Here is a 20,869-nt window from a genome sequence, read left to right as displayed (position 1 = left end):
GACTACTGATATACTACTGAGATAGGCTACCACTTATATATCTAAAATGATTTATTGGGAGCTATTTACCTTGTGTATTTATATTATTTTGTAATAAACAACAATCTTCGGTTTTTGATATATATATAAGATAATAACAGTAATTATTTAAAAATAATTTTTAATTATTTGCGCTAAAACTATATCGATATGGCGTCATTTGTATGATAATAATAAAACAGCAACTTTAAATTAAATAAATCGACAAGATAAAATTCAATGAAGTGAAACATATATAATAAAAATTGAACTATTCTTTAAAAAAAATTTAAATGAGTCAAATCTGTTTTATGGAAAAAATTTCATTCTTGAGATATATCGTAACTGATATGCTTTTATTCAAATATGGCGTCCGTTTTACCCCCGCGGGACTAAAAAAACAATGATCTATCTAAATTTCTTCTTTTCGCGGCTTGCATTACATTTTTTAAAATAAAATTTTAAAATGTAACGAATACCTTCATTACCTCTATTAATTTTAATAATAATAACTCAAAAAAAAATATTAATTTTTTTTTTTTTGGAAAAATATGGCTTTGTCAATGTTATCAAAACCAGTCAGATACAAATTGTCTGGCCCAAGATTTTATTACAAGCATATATTATTCTAGTGGATACAACACAAGACAACTATGTTATGAGGATCCTAGAAATGCAGACTTTTCTTATTAAACAACTAATAGTATATATGAACATAATGCATTGTTATATTGCCTCCTATCTATTATATAAAATGTTCCAATTAAAAACCAGCGCTCTAGTTCGCTTTCAGTGGAACAGCACTTAACATTAAAATACGTTCTTTTGTTTAGTCTCGCGTATTTATTTTTAATTTTTTTTTTTGGGTAGACGCTTTTATATTTCAGTTTTTAAACATGCGCTGTGTTAATTATAGTTTAATAGAAACTTTGTGTTGTTTTTTTTTCGTTTTAATTGTTATCGTTTTTGTCGATTTCCTAACATGCCTGTCGGATTTTGTAAACAAAGAATATAAACTACTATCATAAAAAGTGTAATTAAGTCGATTTCATTTTATATTATAAACACCGCTGTTACGAAATAAATGCAGATATATCGTTACTACAAGCACAATTATATTTTAATAAAGCGGGCATTTTATACTTTTTTTATGAGGTAATGCCTCTGAATTATTATGTAAATAAAAAACTTTCCATTGTAATTTTTTTTTATAACTATTTATAACGAATTTTTGGATAACAAATAAACCCTTTTGATACGTGTTCTTCACAGATCAGTTCGAGTATATAAAAATATTCTTTTATTTTTATTAACAATTTACCGTATAATGCCTTCTTAACTTTGTGTTGTTTCTATTATTGGAAAATATTATACATATATAGCCTTTGGAAATGTTCCTTTTTGCCCCTAGACGCCTCCAAAAATATCTATGGGGGAGATGTACCATAACCACTACGCTTGGCAGGCGGGTTGGCGACCGCAGTGTTGTATTAAGATACACAGAGAACACTGCTGCCTATCGTCTGGAAACTTGTTTATAAGCAGTGGTAATCTCACAAAGTGTGAATTATTTAAAATTGTATTTAAGAAATCGAATCCGCGATCTTCGATCACAAGGTTCATTGTCAAATTTTTCCAAAATAAAAAATAAATAACTTAATATTTCAATATTTGCATGAAAACTATTCATTTATTTTTATTTATATTGCATCATCTACAGTGACTACTTGTATCTATTATAATTTAGAGACCCAATAATAAAATCTAGAGTACCTAACAATGAAGCCTAGACAAAAATATAACAAGGTAATGTTTATTTTTAGGTTTATGTACACCGTTTCATCTACCGTACCACGGTTTGCCTTTTTTTTAAAAAGAGGTGTGCAAGCCAGAATTTAAAATACAAAATCCAACGTAAGTGATATGTCTCAAAAGTCAATAATAATGAATGCATACATGTAACCTAATCAGACGGTTTTGATATGTTTTAATTCTTAATATTATGTACAAGGAAACAACATCGTCACAGCACCGGCCTGTGAAAATATTGATAATGGAATGTGAAAAAAACATAAAATATTTTATTTTAAAAACAATGAAGCGATTTCAAGTTAACAATCGAATCGGAATAACATTGGACAATTGTTGTTAAACATTTTAATCGTTTTTAAAAACGTGCGCGGTTATTAATGAGATATTTTTTATCTGTGTAAAATCATATACCATCACAGTACGGATAATGACGTAATGTACATTTGGTAGAGTTGTTAAATTTTAATCACCTTACTGAGAATAATGGCGTGCTTGAGATCACTTTTGATTTGAGACGAACCCATAACAAACTAACAATTTTTTTATGTTTACTTTAACAATATTCTCTATACATAAGTCACAGGAATTAATTCCCAAACCGTACCCAAAATGGGATTTTTAACAAATTTTTGCTTAATGGACACGTTAAATTTTTCTAAAGATATAACATAGGAGTGTATTGGAATACCGTACATAGTTGCCCACAAAAGAGTTACTAGTTCAATTAAACCTAAAGTCTAATCGTGTAGAGTATGTCAAATAGTATCCCTAAATCAAAAAAAAGAATACCTAATAATATAAACACGTAACAATGTGTTTGTGGTCGCCATCTTGAATTTCTTACGAGTTTGACGTTAATTCATTTTGTTCTATCTATTACTATTAATTCATTTTCGCTAATATATCGGTCTGCTATCTCTCGTATTAATGGCGGGAGATCTAATAATTGAAAATACGTTTATTTATGTATTTGTTCAGAAGTAATGGATTTGGCTTCGATCAGTTGTTATTTAATATACACGGTCATTGATTACATAGGGGTAAAATCTTTAAAGAAGTGAACGTTTAATTATTTTTTTTGATAATTAACGTATGGTACACCTGTATAAAAATAAATGGTTTCAGAAATATTAAATAACTACGTATTATCACTTATTGTTTACTGACTGTACCTGTAGACTACTGCCAGCACTTATTGGCCTGTCACATTTCAATAATTTTATACTGGTCATAATATACAGGATCGCATTATTTTTGGAAAAAAAAAACTTTAAAAGCGTATTGTTGACAAATGAGTTTTTCATTCACCAATTTGAAGCTTTTACACCGATAACGAATCGCCCTGTATAAACAAAGGAATTATTTTCTGAATGTATACCTGCTGGTGCTAAATAGTTAACAGCCGTCTCAGACGCCAACTGGCATCCAGTTTTTTCGAAACCAGTACTTTCCATATTAACCTAATTCTTTGCTTTATGTAATTATTCTGAATAACTAATATTCGTTCATCTAGCACAGGGCTAGTATTTACATTTCTTTACTATTCTACTAAACACTTCGTACTAAAACAATTTTAAATAGATTTCTTCCAGATCTTTCCAGAAGTTTTTACAAAACTTTTATTCCTTATCTTTTTTATAATAAAATTTTCTTGAATGTTATGAAAATACTTTATAATGTCTATATACTACAACCTACCTATTACAACTAAAAAATTGATGTAAGCAATTTTTTCTTAGAAGATTAATAATAATAATCGCATGCCTGGAGTTTTGGGCAAAATGAATATAAAATTGTCCAGCTGCTCCAGAGCTTTCTACGCGATCGCAAGCCGTGACAACAGAACCGGTAATTACAAAACCTATGCAATTTAGTTTAACTGGTATTACAATACGTTATCACTATGACACATATTTATCTAGATTTCGAAATGGCCAGCGTTAAATTGAAGTTGCATTCTGTTACAAAATGTTTTGTTATAAATGTACTGTTGCATATCATTTGTAGCGTACTATTTTTTATTTACTTATGCCCTATGAGTGGACCTTTGCCGCCATTTTCTTGTACGAACACTGTCAAAAGAGATAGTATTTTATACAGCTACTATAAAAATGGTAAAGAACATTTTAAGATAAAGCCACTTAGATTCAAATTTGTGATGTTTAGTAACAGAAATATGCTAATATTTTCATGTAAACCATATTTCAGTAAGATAAAAATTCCACTGATTTTATGACACACTATACATATGTTCCTAATACTTAATATTATAAAGTTCTTAAAATGTGTAGTTTTGTTTACATAATTCATATTAATATACATACATATTTTTGAATTAAAAACTCATAAATATATATGTAAACGTAATATGTAAATGTATTTAAAAGTAAAAGCGTAATATTCAACATATTCAGTTATCAATAAAAATTTTAAAACATTTACACCTATTTTCAATCACCTATATATTCTGGTAGTACTAAGTCTACAGTGACAAAGATTAAACAATAATTTATTTTAATATGCAGTAATCCGAATATTTATTATGTTAATATTACATTATTTATTATTTTTACCAGCATTGATTAATTCACATTAAATGATCTATACCTTCACCCTTTAAAGCTTTTACACCTATAACCAATCATCCTGTATGTTTTATTTCTGAACAATATACTAGAAACGAACATAAAAGGTTGAAGGAACTTGAAAGGACTGGTCCTGTTTTTGAATGGGTGACCGCCAGCGGAGTTTATATCTGAACGCTTATACGGTTCGGAGAATGCTTTAGCCGACGGCGCCAGTTTGTTGTCTTAGGATAGACGTTCTTCAGCCATGTTGAATGTCTCATAATCGGATTGTGTTTGCGTGCACGATAAAAAGATGATCTCCTAGCAAGCTTCTAATAATTCTTAGGTTTATTTTTAAGTATTAATATAAGCTATCATTTGTTTACTAGAATATGTTTCATTCAAATACACAGATAGGTTCAAAATTTAAATATTTTACAGGAATAAATGTACATAACCTCTTAAAAAATTTCAGATGCATATATTTTTTTTTAATTTACAGGTATTTATCATGAATATGGCGCAAGAAATCGCATTTTTAATAATATTTTTGACAAACAATATGACGTAGGTTATTACATTATTTATTAACTCTTACAAATACTTTTAGTTTTGCAAGTCTTCTGTAAATCTTAGGTTATAAATATTAAACAAATGTCAGGTATTTTGAAAATACGACACGAGAATCTTATTTGAAAAATGTGTGTAGAAATTAAAAATATTGCATCAAACGATTATATAGCAATATAATATATCGCAATCACTATTGATCATAATCGATTACTTAAGAATTTCTAATTTAACGATTGCATTCTCTAACAAAGAGCCGATGCGTGCGTTTAGACGCGTTCCAGCAACAGGTAACACAATAAGCAAGCCGGAGACCTGATCAAATGTCAAACAAAAGGTTACAAAATTATATAAGGCGCAAAACACGCTCCTATTCATGTCTTTATATGCGGCACAATTATTAATTACAAAGAACGGACATGCTTACGTAAGACGTTAGCAAATCGAAAAAGTATATAAGAACCTACCTACCGGCACGCAACGAGGTCGCCGACCCAAAATAGGGAAAACACACTATAATCAATTCCGCAGTTTAACCGTAGGACAGACGGTTTTAATTATGCACACAATCACACGTGCTCGAGCAGGCGAGATATTCGTAATTTTAAGACGGTTAACAATTCAAACTCGAATACGTACCTGTGGATACGATTTAACGAAGCACGTTCACCACAAACTATGCCTTTGTTTTACTAAAGTCAACGGCTCCCGATCAAACCGTACGGTTTATCTGAAAATAGAAACGAACCTTTATTAATGTACCGCCCTGTGAATCATAAGACGCGTCAACTATCTAAACGTATTTATACCCCGAGCAAAGGGACGAAAAATAAAACGAAAACAATACTGAACGTACGTAAACAACACAATTATTGTAATTGTAGCACAACGATTGATACGCACCGTTAATTATATTTCACAGTTTTTAGTTCACAAATGCACGTGAATTTAAAAAAAAAACGCACTAGATGATTTCGAAGTAAAACTAGTTTATCTTTTCGATCGCATTACACAAAGCGGCTAACGTCCGTCCTGAACAGCGGTCCGCGCGAGACTGAGCGAGTGTAGCGCCCTCTCGTCCGCTCCGTCGTGCAGCGGTGTGCGTCGCTGTACATGTGAGGGTGTGCCCTGCGCCCCGTAGTAGACTTTTATTTATTTTCAAATACAGGGTGAATCAGGAGACTGCATTTGTCAAATATGAAGCGTAGACTTCACGGAATGAGTCGCGAGCAATGGAGGATTTCGAGTACAAGGATATATTATTCGAGTGAGGCGTCGTTTCTTTTTAAACGGCCGTGAACCGACAAGTCAGCGGCGGTCATTGCCACGGGCATTGGGTATAAAAATACGTCACCGCATCTTTTACGTTCTATTATCCATATAAAACACTTTTTTTTGTACTTATTCAAACTTGTATAATGTGTGGCGGTTATATTTGCTAAAATTACTTATGAATTATTATTTATCATTCACGTATATAATAGAGATGAACTTGTGATTTTATGAACTATATCAACTTGTATGTAGGTAAGTTGTTATTTAGTTCTCATGCGGAAATATTTATACGTAGCATATTCAATGATAGGTATATTCCTTACATAATAATTGAATATTTATTTGATGCTAGAACTGTATGCGTCTCAAAATTACTATTCCAGAAGTACTTTAAAATTATGAATCTGACAATAACTTACGCAATTTTTTTAAGCGATTTAATTATGAGGCAAATATTTCAGTGCGGATATTTACCATGCACTTATATTGTAGATGATTTTAAACTTTATAATATAAAGTTAGTAGACGTAGATTGCCTTCATCTAATATAACAATTCAATTCAAAATGTTTCAATATCAGTCTGCATTTACACGTACTTTTAAATAGTCAAGCATTTTAATATTATGAATAGTAAGCTACCACAGGCACAGAATTTCGATCTGTTGAGAAGAGCTCGCTTGAAACTCAAACATTTTTCTTCTTTTTTTTTTATTCAGCGATATTAATGTGTAAACATTAAAATATCAACTAAGTAAATATTTTCCTCACATTTCGACCAAAAAGTCTTGAATGCAATAATATTATTTATTTAACAGTATACTTTTAACTTTTAGATATGTGGAATTCTGTTATACTATATATGTATTTCAAGACGAAATTTAGGCTTTACTAGTTTATATTTATTTCTTGTATTTAACACATGCGTATGTAAAGATGATATAAAAAAATTCAGGTTAGCTCATTTTCGCCGCGCTTGAGTGGTTGATAAATGTACAAGCCTCATACAAGTTGCTGAAAGATCAACTGACATACATTAATTGTGTACTTAGAAGCACTTAATTAGTGCCGCACGTAGCCCAGTCCGCTTACTATTTTCAGCCAGAAATAAATGGGGTACAACATACACTAACCTGTTTATTTTTATACTATACACGACCGGGAGAAGGAATCTACGACGTAAATTATATGAATAAGGTGACCAAGATTTTTGGAATTTTTGTACATTTTGATAAATAAAAAAAAATTATTTACGAGTTTATTATTATAGAAAGGGCCAACTTAAATTTTATATTGTATGTAATGGCGTTGTAATTAAAATTTATTTTACATATAAATGTGTTTGCTGCACGAGGTTTTAATAGTTAAGATTTACTAAATATTTTCCGGGTCCTGGTCACCGAATGTCTTTTACTTCACTTTATGTATTATGTCATCATGATTTCATCTTCAAGTCGTCCCCTGGAAGCTGCTCGCAGCTAGTGTCAAATAACGAGTTTGAACGAACCAGATTGTCTGTCAACCGTGTGACGTCTTACGCTGCTCCTGCCGGCATATGGTCCACCCCACAACCCTAAGGCCCTAGTTGTCACCTGTTCTGCGCGCTACATGGGCTGCCCAATTTTTTATATAACATATTTTTAATTACATTGTGAATTGCAAATATGTTTCTGTAGTAGAAAAACTGTTTACTATAATTATAATTACATTAAGTACATCATTTGTTATAGTTTGCATTGTATCAGTTTCTATTATAAATAGTGAAATTATTTGCGTTTATAAGCGATGTTTAAACTGGTATTATTAATTATATAAGTAAACATAATGTGTAAATAAACGATTTGTACTATATCTCTTTCATTTATCAATTCAATTCTCTATTTTTTGTGCTTATGTTTTGTTTTGATCTAATTAAAATAATTGTTAGATTTTGTCTGTATTTTTTATTAAAGTTAACAAAATACAGTATGTGTCATAAATTAAGTTTTTCTGTACATTCACGATCGACATTAATTTATTGCGAGTTCCTGAAAGATTCATATATTACCAAATATAAACAAAAATAAATAAACTTCTTGAATTATGAACCACACAATTAATAATCAATTAAAATTAAAAGTTGACTAGAATAGACTTAAAAGAAGAAATAAATAGAGGATAGTGTATTTTATTGACAATGTGCACAAAATGTATATGTTGATTTTTTTAATGCTAGCTTTTCCGTGTTTGACCACCAACTTATCTGATTAAAAGCGACGATGTGTTCGAAGCACGCAGGCTGTGTAAGTAGTTAAATATATTTGAAGTTAGAGGAAGAGGCTGTTGAACGTGATAGTCTACACGTTCAACATTACTATTGGTAGATTGAACCGACTGAAGACTGCCAGGATGCCGAAGATGTCCATGAGGCCCTCTCGTCCAGACGCCAACCAGCACCATGATGCATATCCGGGATTTTAAATTAGATGGTGGAGCAGTTTGTCGTGTGTGGTTAGCACACTACGTGGGAACTCAACTATCTGTAGTCGACCTCCAAGTCTAGCCATCAAGTGTGTTATCAGTCTGCAGCAGCGTGTGCGAATCTGTGCTACAGTACATCTAGGCTATCTATATCTATAGTAACATCTAGATGTTACTATAGATATAGATAGCCATTTACGAGCGGGCTGGCGGGCGGTGCACTTTCATGCACGACAGCCACTGCATGTGCGGAGGTGGCTGGATATTGGTCCTTTCTTATTTAGGATGGACTTCCGCAATGTAACGCCTGAATTCATTAAATACTCTATTTTCAGTTTAGCCCGGTGGGTGATATCTAGCCACGGCCGAAGCCTCCCACTTGAAAAATGTGTGTGTAATATGATAGTGTCTGATTATGTATTCAAGATATATAGTATAATGTATACAGGTCATACTTTGTAATACATGTAGTGATATATTAAAGTATAATAAGGTTATTTTAATAGAACATAATTGATCTCCGATTGTTTTAATTTAAGCTAAATAGAAAATTTAGCTTAAATTAAAACAATCGGAGTTGTCAAAACAGACTTACTATTGCTTATTTGAGTAAACCACGAAATACTTTAGGCAATTTTGGGGATAAAAACGTTTCAGCCGCGAGTCATTAATTTTGGAAGTGTATAGGATCTTATTTTATATTTAATTACGTTGACGTTACAAAATTGGCACGAGAGTCGTTTCAGCAAAGGACAAGGTCACCTTAAAGAGCATTTTTCACGAATAACTAATATATTATGAAGATTTATTGGAAGGCAAATTTAGACGTGGATTATTCAAATTTATTGTCCGACTCTGGAATGTTTTGCATTAATTTATAGATACGAAAAAAGGTATGGATTTTGAAAGATACTCGGGGGCTAAATATTCCAAGGCTGCATTTAAGAATTTTTTAAGACTTTGCATCGATAAATAAAATTTGTATTGTATATAAAAATCAAGTGACAAATAAAACATTTTTTTAAATAAATCATTATAAATTAAATAATATCTTTAGATTTTTTAGTTTTGTTTGAGTAAAGAGTTTCGTATTAAGAATCTAGTGGCGATCACGAAGGCAGACGAATCGCCACTATGTGATCAAACGGCATAGTAAAGGTCGCGGGATGTCGCTGATTGCTGACAGCGTTGTGGCGATATATGGGTGTGGTCGGCAACTATATGATGATGATGATCTTGGAATTGTTCCGTTCAAATAAATGTGTAATCATGCAATAATATAAAATAACAATATTTGAATGAAACAAGTACATATATTTATGTTAAATAACGCGATTAAAAATTTCATTTTTTTAATCTGTTATCTGTCATGTAAAAAACATTTTCTTCCAAAGCAAATATCTAAAATAATAATTACTTTATAATTATTTAATTAACGAGTTATAAAGTACATAAAAACATAATTAAAATGAAGTTACTGCGGAGTTTTTCTAAGAACCAAATTATTATTCCACTTACAAATTAAATTTATGTTTCAACGGAGTTTTAGTATTTTTAAAAATTATTTTGGCACGATTAAAAAAAAAAAAAAAAAACTAAAGTCAAATAAACAGCGACGAATTCTTCGAATTTGGCTTAAAGGGTACAATCACCTTCAAAAACATATTTTTGAATATATTATTAACTTAATAAACAACGACAATGTCACGCTAAGGAGTAATGAATTAGTTTTTACTATTTAGCGATATAACAGGTTATAAAGATAGGTTACAAAGCTCATTTGCTGTCATCATACATACACACATACTATCCTAAAATCAATGGTCTCGGAAATAATAAATACGTAATGATACTATATAAAAAAGAGCGTTTTTAAAAATTTGAAAATATATATTTATACATTTATTATACAATGTATAACGGCAAACTTAAAGCCATAAGCAATTTTACCAGTGCAAAGATAAAGTAACAGTAGTATTTAATGGAATCAGGCGTTACCTCGCGGAAATCCATTCTAAGTAAGAAAAGAACCAATATTCGTGCAATGAAATTCATCGCCCGCCAGCCCGCTGACAAACGCGTATGCGGCAAACAATGCGAATCACACAACCGCCACCGCCAAATTACTCAACACGTGTTTCACCCCTCCACGGGGCATCTTCAGGAGTTAGACTTTGTACTATTAGAAGTTATTGGCCTGTTTTACAATAGAAAAAATAATGTAACATATTTCAGAGCCATCACTTTAGTTTTTTGGTCAAATGATATCGACATTCATCCCTCTAAAGCTTTTACATTTATATTCAATTACCTGGTATAACAGTTGCATAATGGAAAATTTTCACACAGAATGCCTTATCGAGTACACGTGGTGTCCATTTTGACACAGCAAAATCATGGCCACCTGACAATATCAAGCCTACATAATGTTCCAGGTAACCAGATTGCTGACGCACGGTTTTGGCCACAACATAATAGTAAGCTTTAAATTTCGCGACGACAGCAAATTCCCCTTTCGTTCTAGACCAATACATTGTCAGGCGTCTAAGCTTAAACATATATATATGATTCACAATGGGTTATAAATTTGGAACCAGTTTTTTCCAGTTACATCCAAATTGTAAAGTTTGTGTTGAAAGTCTTTTGGATTTGAAAACAAATATGTACATATAGGTAATGTGCATATTATACATATACATAATAACATAATTATCAAATAAATTACGTAAAATAGCTAATCTTTTATTTGTGGGTTTGAATAACTTTCATTATATTAAAATAATTTTCATTTACGTATACATTTACACGTACTATTAAGTCGTTAATTTTTAGAAATAAGCTAACAGCGGTTTAAAATGCTAACCTACTCAGAAAAACCGGCCCGTAACTGAAAAGTTACTATTTTTTAACTAAAATTGAACTATGTGTGACGTGTACATTATAATATCAACCATGTAAATGAGTCAACTAATCAAGTTCCACACATTTTGATTAACATAAATTCTTAATGGTTAAAGTCTCTTGAATATATATGTAGAATGTCTAATTAGTGTATATAGATTCCGCAGGCTTGTAGAGACAAAACGCGGAAAGCGCTTAACCTAACCTTTGTTTACGTAACTTAGCATGAGACCAGCCGCTTTAACTATCATCTTAAGCCGATGTAAAAGCAATATTATCGCGACGACGCCGAGTTGTTAGGTGACTCAGGTAGTCACTTCGTAGTACAAGTGCTGCGTGGCCTTAGTTTCGAATGTCACTCAATTTTTAATTAATATTTCGACCCTACGGCACCTGAAAAGGCCGAAGCTTGACTTGGGCGATTGTTATAGGCTGGCTAACGTTGCTACTGTTGGAGGTGTTAACCCTGGGGAAAAAGTGGTGGAAGAAACGACGGCGATGCCTCTGTCTAGGATGATGAGTGGGCATCGATGTGTGATACAATGGACATTGCTGACTTGTACTGAGATTCTAGAAATTTCCCAACGTTTTTTGTCGATTTTTTGGTCAAAACAAAAGTTATGTACTCGTAATAAGGCGGCATGGTTCGGGTTGCATTTTCCATATCGCCGGGGCCTATCTCGTTACCGGCCGAAGTCCGAGGTACATTTCGAATAGCTGCCGAACTTTTTTCGCATTGAGAGGAATTTCAATAACTCCATTGGAATTCGTTGCGGTCGACACTTCAGCGGTTCTCCATTCAGAAATATTAATCTCGCATCTTCATCGTACAACTGAATAGAGAATAATGTGTAATGAAAAATTTAAGTCCTCTAATGAGAGACGAATACGACTACAAAGTGCTTATCATACAATATTTCGATGTGAGTATAAATAGATTTTACTTTCAATTTTTTTTTATTATTTTCACGTAATTAAGTTGTAATACATTTGATAGCTTAGCTGTAAGCTGTCTGAGACTTGCAATCGTAGGTTACGGGTTTGATTCCCGAGACACAATTTTATATAATTCACACTTTGTGCATTAATTATATAGGATTGCCACTACTCATAAACAGATTTCCAGAGGAATAGAGCAATAGCGTCTTCCGATGATTTTAACAACGTCGTCTGTTCATCTTATGTGTCCACACATGTGTGGACGTCTTACGCTACGCTAGGTGGTCTGTGGCCTCCATTCCAGAGCCTTAAAAACTCACCGGCTACCGGGTGCTGATATCTGCCCATCTCGCGATGTGGCCTTGTCATGTTTACTTGCCAAATCGCAATGTTTATGCGATTTTTTATATATATGAAACTGAATTCTAAATCTATACTTATAAAAGACGTTAGGTCAATTTAGGGCACGATTCGTAATCTCTTCTGTATACAAAAGATCTCGTTTAAAAATGACATTTTAATAAACACAATAAATCAGTCGAGGGGGCAAATTAATCTGCGGCTTCGATATTTCGATGTGACATGCGCAAACATCAATTTCGCTGGAGAGCAATATCACCTACGCCGCGAAATAGTGATGTGCAGCGTTCGCAAACATACCGACGTATAGCGTGTCATGCGATATCCGCTTTCAACTATGCAGTGATGTAACATTAAAGATTAAATATTGTGCGCTACCTATCTCGGTAGATTTAGTTATACCAGAAGTTGTACCAGCCGCAAACCAATACAAATAATAAATTAGTATAACACATTGCAGAGTATTCACCTTATTATTAATGGTTAAATGTGAAATAAATGAATTGATTTTGCGATCGATAAATACTAACCGATGCTATTAAATTATAACACAAGCTTGCAGCAAGTGAACTGTCATTAAATGTAAGTTAATTTCCCATAGGAACCTTTCACAAAATATTAGTAGTTATAAAATATGAAATAGGTAAAGTCGTACTTAAGTTTTAGGCGTGAACAAGAGAAATTAAAGTTAAATTTTGTATTTATAATATATATATTTTGTAATATATATAGTGTTCAGAGGTAATGAAAGTTTTAGCTTTGTCCTTAGTATCCATGGCAAAAGTAAGAAAAGGACCAATATTTAGCCACTTCCGCACATGCAGTGGGAGTCGTGCAACAAAGTGAAGCTCACTCTATGTTTGGCACTAATCGGTGTAACATAACTCCTGAAGATGCCCCGTGGAGGGGTGAAACACGTGTTGAGTAATTAGGCGGTGGCGGTTTTGTGATTCGCATTGTTTGCCGCATTTATCAGCAGGCTGGCGGGCGGTGCACTTTATTGCACGACTACCACTGCATGTGCGGAAGTGGCTAAATATTGGTCCTTTTCTTACTTAGGATGGACTTCCGCAAGGTAACGCCTGATTCCATTAAATATCAAAAGCAAAAGGAATCTATAGTGAGTATAATCATTTGACATTATTTAAACATAAAAATAGTACGTTTTAGATTTTTCTCTAGTAAATAACTATTTCTATCAATTTAGAAATCGTTATCAGTGGGCTGTGCGAAAACATTCGTGTTAGCATTCCCCGGGGAGACGTTCGCAAACGTCTCGACTTCAACTCGGGCACTTATTACTAAAATTGCTTCGCTAAAGAAAGTAGTTTAGTTATAAATAAATTATTGTGTAGATGTTTTCGCTGTGAAATCAATATTCGAAAACTATTTGATATCGTCAGATAAATATTCTTCTTGTATTTTAATTTTCTTGTTATTCATAAAATTTTTAGATTGGTAGTTTGCAAATAATAAAACTGTGAACTGCATAAATATCGCTGTACATTTTAATTTTGGACATAAAAATAACACGAAAAAAAAAAGAGGTTGAACTACAGACTATTAAAAGTTACGTTGGAGGTACGCAATATATTATACTAGTAAATACCGGACTATAATTGTTGAATTAGCACCATGTAAGTGTAATTCGAAGTAAAAATAGGTGAGATACATCTACCTAGTAGATGAGAGACAAGAAGAGCGGTTAAAAGAGAGTGGATAAGAAGATCAGAGGATTGGCAAATGCCAGTTGATTATTATAGGCAGAAAGATCCAAGTAGATTTATAGAAACAACAATAAAATTATTCTAGATTGTTCTAGCAGTTATTCTAAATTGTGAATTAGCAATCAAGGTTCTTTGAATTGACATTTAATTCGAACTAGATGAAGTATAAGCTGATATTGACATACTTGATAGAGATGACAGACAGACAGTCTGGAGTAGTTGTAATGATCAAGCTAGCATGCTTCGCTTGAATTATTTAATATTGATAGTGGCAAGTGGTAAAGGAAAATATAGTATTGCAACATACATATCCTATATGCATTACATTTAACCGCAATGGACTTGCATAGTGGATTACGGCTTACATATCTCAGCGATGGAGAAATTATACAAAGGTCTAATAAATCGTACATCATGACTTGTCAGACAATAAGCTCAACTTACGAGGAATCAATTCAAAAATCAGTTTTATTTCTTAGGAACAGGGTTAAATTTCAGCCTAGAATTTCTGTCCTTTAATTTTAATTGTGTACAAAATAAATAAACTATTTGTATCTTTAGATTCATAGATTATTTCAAGAGAAGTATGATGTTAAAAAACGCATTGTGTATCTATTTGAACTACACTAAAAAAATATCGTTTTGTTCCATTGTATGGTAAATGTCTGGGCATGAGACTTCCGATGCCAAGTCATATTGAGATTAACGAATGTCGAGTTATCATTTAAATCTTGGCACTATAGTTGTCACAGTGTTCAAAGGTGGACAACTTACCGATAAAAAAATATGTATATATACGCGCTGAAACGAGTGAACTAAAGTCATTTGTATCAGAACACAATAAAATATAAATACAGATGCACTATTGTACATTTGTGCAGTGGTAGCCCAGCGAAGACCTAGACTTACGAAAGTAGATCGTGGGTTTGATTCCCGTGATACAACCTTATATAATTCACACTTTGTGCATGAATTACATATGATTGCTATTAATCACAAGTCACTTTCCAGAGGATTGGCAGCAGCGTTCTCTACATACTGTAATACCACACAGCGATCGCCATCCACCGTGCCAGGCGTGGCGATTATTATATATCTCTTCACAGATATATTTATAGGAGGCCTATACCCTGCAATAGGCTTCTACGGGCTGAAACAACGACGATAGTACAAAGATTTTCTATAATGTTTTACATCCTGAGCGATTTTCTGCTATCTGTTATAGCATTAACAGAATCAACTCTACGAACTTGTTAGTTGTTTATATGCAAAAATATATTTAAATGTTTGTTATGTTAATGTCTAGGCTTTTCGAAAGTGCTTAGCATAGCCTATTCGTAAGTATAATTTTTCAGTGTAGTTCCATTGTTTCTTCACCGAACTACACGCGATCGCCGTTTTGAAGTCTATTGTTCTTTTGAAAAGGCCCGGCCCATTACATACGAAGCCTTTAATCTCCAATGACTTCACGAATGTGGCACTGTCGTCTCTGTCAGCAGTATTTGATTTACTTGGTTATAGGTGAGTGACAGACACGCTAGTTACGTGGGATTATTTGACTACTTTTTTTGGCCAACATACAAAATGTTTAGATCGAGACAGTATATCTTGTAACTTATCTTAAAAGTGAAAAGTGAACAATTTTTTACTTATATTGTTGACAGAATATGATATTTGCAAAGGGCACCATTTGTGTACTAAAAAATTATTTATTTATATATTTTAGTACGAAAATCGTGCCCTTTGCAATTGCATTATTTGTGAACTAAAAATAAATAGGTTAAATAAATGATATAAATCATCATGTTATGCTTATATGATATATGTACATCATATTCAATATATTGTAACCAAATATAAAATTTATCTAGGAAAAGTTAGCTAGAAAATTTATATTCGAGTGTAATTCTAATTATATATTCAAAACTATTTTTACAATGGCAAGTTTAAATTTTATATTATGTATATATATATATATATATATATATATATATATATATATATATATATATATATATATATATATATATTTTCATGTATATATATATGTATGTATACATATTTATGTTATATTTGACGTTTCTGGAATACTAAACAATAAACATCAGAAACAATGTAATATATATATATAATTTTTTTTTAAGTTGGGAAGTCAGTGATTTGTTCGTACACAGCTTAAATGAAATAAAAATACGTTTTCTTTTTTTAAGACTACTGTTCCGATTGATTAAACCTTTATACCCCTAGCATTCGAAACAAAATACCTCTGCCCAAGTCAACGTTCTGGATGCTGTAAATCTTCTTCCCTTAGTCCCAAGGCGTGATGTTATTTATGTGTTTGGTTCACGCGGCGTCATTGCTAAAATAAATTATTTACACTTATCTATTATGCTGCCAAAAGCGGCGGTTAAATGTTAATGAATAAAGTAGACTATAGTAACATTTCTGGTTAAATATTGCAAAACTGAATTTTGGTAAATATATATGTGGCTAGGTGTTTACTACTCGCTTAGTTTTCAGGAATTATGTTAAAGAAAGATGTTGTATAGTGTCAGTCGAATTGATTGCAGCCAAAATCTACAGGTTGGTTGTATACCTCATTTCAATTCATTCTGTATAAAGTGATCACTCTGAAATATGTTACATTAATTTGTTTTATCTATTGGAATGCGACTGGCTATAACTCCAGGCAGTACAAAATCTCAAAATGCTTTTTCTATCGAAATCATTTTTACTTAATATGTTACTTCTGGAAGCTTTGATTTTCGGAGGGTCTACCATACATTAATAGACAGCAAATAGACTGTACATTTACCCTTTTAAAGCTTTTGTACTTGTAACTAATTACGTTGAATAATATGAAAAAAGTTTACCGGCCTATTGCTTAAATGTCAATAAAAATTAGGAACCAAAAATCGACATCTGTATGCGTGATCGTAGTGGACTTTTGTCCAATATGATATATTACTATTGCCAAAATGATCTTCTATTTTTCAGCTGATAGATGCCTAATGCTAGTTTCAAGTCTCCCCCAAAGATCGCTACCACGACTGGTTTTGCACTGCCTGCACTCAACGACTTCCCGTGACTTCAATTATGTTGTCGGGAGATCTAGTCTATAGTCTGTAGGGGGTCTCCCACGCCCCATATACTGTGGATAATTAGAAAATCTTTATTTTATTTACTTTAAATCCAAAAATGTAGTTGTTATTGAAAAAAATTATATTTGTTGATGCTTTTACAAAAGACGAGTTACAGAACCCTCTAAACAATATACACTGAACTCTGGGTTCAAGAACACGCGTGACCTTGAAGTTATTTATAATTTTTGTTTGTACGGCTCTCGAAAATTCTTACCGAATACTATCTCGAACTTTCTAGAACCTTATCCTTAGTATAAATAAGTGTACTCCCCATGAGGATAGGCAGTGTTGTTTAAAGAATTATGAGATCTACGATCAGTGATACAAAGTGACTATTTGGCAAGTTATTTGTACATGATTTCTTGAGCGATTCGGAAGCGTAGTTTGGATTAAGTATACTTTGTGTTAAAGTAGGGTGACCACCTGATTTGTGAATAAAGGACTCCTTGTGAACCAGTAGTGTTTAATTTCGAGTCAGAATCCACAGTACGTAACAATGCTAACACAGGTATTTTTTTTCTTACCGAAATAAAAAAAAATAGCAAGAGAAATTCTAAAATTTTAGTCATCTTTTGATATTTCATCGGAGAACGGATTTCCTTTTCATACATATGGATGCGAGTTCAAGCCCGGGCGCAGACGTCGAAATTCGGAATTTGTGAATTTAAATTTAGGCCTCCCGCGGCTACGGGGCGAAGGGTTGGGGCGCAAATCTGCATAACAGGGAACATTTCCAAGGTACAATTAATTTTGACTTTTCACCCACATAACGAGACTTTACTTATAATTGATCTTGTATATTCCTAACAATAATTTCAAAATAATGTTATCCGCGTGTAGTAAACCATTATATTGTAACCTATATACAGGATGATTGGTTATAGATGTAATAGTTTTAACGGCGTGTATATGTAAGTTTTTTTTGCCGCGGTTTAAAATTTGGAACACCCTGTCCAAAATTCAACGGTTTCAAATATAATAAATAACGTATTGATACAGTGTTAAGAAAAATCAAGTCTAAAATTCGGATTACTAGTTATTAAAATTTATATCTGTTTAATATCTACCAGAAGTAATTGGTCTGTCGCATTTTATTGCAAAAACAAATTATGTCACTTATTTCAGAGTGATCACTTTGTATTAGATGACTAGAAATTAACCCAGAAGCTTTAAAGTTTGTTCACCTCTAATCAATCCCATAAAAAATGTAATTTTGTCAAAATGCACCCATTCCACACATAGCAAATTTATATAAAACATATACAGTACCCGACGATAAATATCGAACTTTGGAAGTGCGACAGAGATAACGTTCTACGAAGCCGAAATTAGCTGATTGTCTCTTTCCAAAAGTCGATGTGCATTATTTATCGCCGGGTACTGTACCAAGAATTTAGTAGAATTAGAATTATTGCCAAAAAGTACTTGCACGTTTTTTAAACTTTTAGAAGATATATTTAAGCTTAAATTAATTTTAGTAATAATTTAGTCATGTTATATCTACCTGTAATTAGAGAGGCAAGGTAATTGTAAAGATTATCATGTAAACTTATATGTATTACATTTCACGTTTTTTTAATTTCTGTAAATATTTTTTTGATAATTTTTAATTAATGGAATTATTAATTTATGTATCTTTACTACTTTGTTAAAGACATTTTATTTATATATTATAAATTGTATTCGCAAAGTATATGATTATCTGAGATTTTAATTTATTTAAACCTTTTCTTGACTTATATAACAACTGTGTCATTACTATTTTTAGGACGAAAAAATGAACATATTCAGTGTTCAATTACCGTATTTTGTAACTGTTGAAAATAAATAAAAAAATAATATAACACACCTTTAAAATGTTACTAAATATCAAATAATATTTTCTGGACATGTAGTAGACAGATATAGGTTTGAAATATTCTATTTCAAAATTTAATTAAAGCATAAATACTCTAATTCAGTTTCCAGTTTTAATGTAATCTATCAACTACAGCAAAGCGAATCGGGCGATTCAATGATACATTAAATTTGCATATTCAGAAGAGTATTAATTTGTATTTCACGAGCTACAAACTACAGATCTGTATTTATATATAGAAGCACAATTAAAGAAAACCTTGTGTTTGGAAAACCTACCATGCGCTTAGCGATTCATGGTTTCAATTTCAAATTATCATTTCTCCTGTTCTTCTGTATTCCACAGACATTGTCGCCCATGTCCTTTTTTTTATATTTACATCTTTTTATTTCCGATTTCTTTATCATCTTTTAAAGTATTTCTTAACTTAAATCCTAGGTTCTTAAATTATTGAATCGCTCTGAACTACTACCATTGGGCCCCAATCCTAAGATGAAAAAAATGCTTCTTTACGGCCGAGCATCTTACTCGGCCCCTCTCACATGAAAGATCCAATAACCAAGCAAATCCATAGAAAGCTGATAAGTTATGTGTCATATCCATCATCATCAGCTGATAGACGTCCAGTGCAGAGTATAGGCCTCTCCTAAACATCACCACAATGCCCATATATAGCTATTTCCCGCAAATGCAATACCGTCGGCCCTACTAATGGGGTGTGTACTCACGCCGCGTCTTCTATAAAAGTAAATATTTTGTAATTTTATTTGCTTTTGATTAATAAAAAAATCAATGGATAAATATTAATTAGTAAAATATACAAATATATCTCTTCAAATATAATCCCACACTATCCCTTCACACAGATTAATTAAAATTTTAAATCAATCAACTCAACTGAGTGAGCCAGCGGTCGGTGCTAGACGCGGTATAGCTAAGTCTCTATCGTTTAATATAATTACTAGACTGAACTCCCCTCCAGTCTGGGGGCCAGCCGTCTGGCTGAACTGACGTATACCTTTGTATATACAGGAAGGGTCCGTTGCCATGATACGGTGTGATATCGTGCGTTTGTATGCAAATATATCCATCAGTCTAGTCGGACCACTTAGTTGGGGCGACGGATCGGAAATTGGCTATGTATTATTTTGATTTTATTACATGGGAATTGTTAAATATTTTAAGTGGTACAAAGTAGGTAAGATATTGTAAAATACGTTCATCAATATAGTTTTATTTGT

At 32.3% G+C, this 20,869-nt stretch overlaps 1 protein-coding gene across 7 annotated transcripts in view; it reads right to left on the bottom strand.

Moving 5' to 3' along the window:
• The window catches only part of brat (brain tumor), a 312,278-nt gene that overhangs the window by 200,042 nt on the left and 91,367 nt on the right, over positions 1-20,869 (bottom strand). For 5 of the 7 annotated variants that reach the window (XM_068767147.1, XM_068767148.1, XM_068767143.1 and 2 more), the window contains exons 1-2: positions 5,871-6,002; positions 5,607-5,697 (exon numbers count right to left, since the gene is read on the bottom strand). The gene's annotated coding sequence lies outside the window, so the exon portion shown is untranslated. Of the gene's footprint in view, positions 1-5,606; positions 5,698-5,823; positions 6,003-20,869 lie in introns of those variants that run through there. The other 2 variants (XM_068767145.1, XM_068767146.1) reach the window with 2 other exon arrangements.

This window comes from Battus philenor, unplaced genomic scaffold (assembly GCF_028537555.1).
Source record: "Battus philenor isolate CCGP_79_NKW_IND1 unplaced genomic scaffold, ilBatPhil1.0.hap1 SCAF_22, whole genome shotgun sequence".
Lineage (NCBI taxonomy): Eukaryota > Metazoa > Arthropoda > Insecta > Lepidoptera > Papilionidae > Battus > Battus philenor.
Note: the sequence above shows the minus strand (reverse complement) of the source record. Positions and strands in the feature narration are given on the sequence as shown.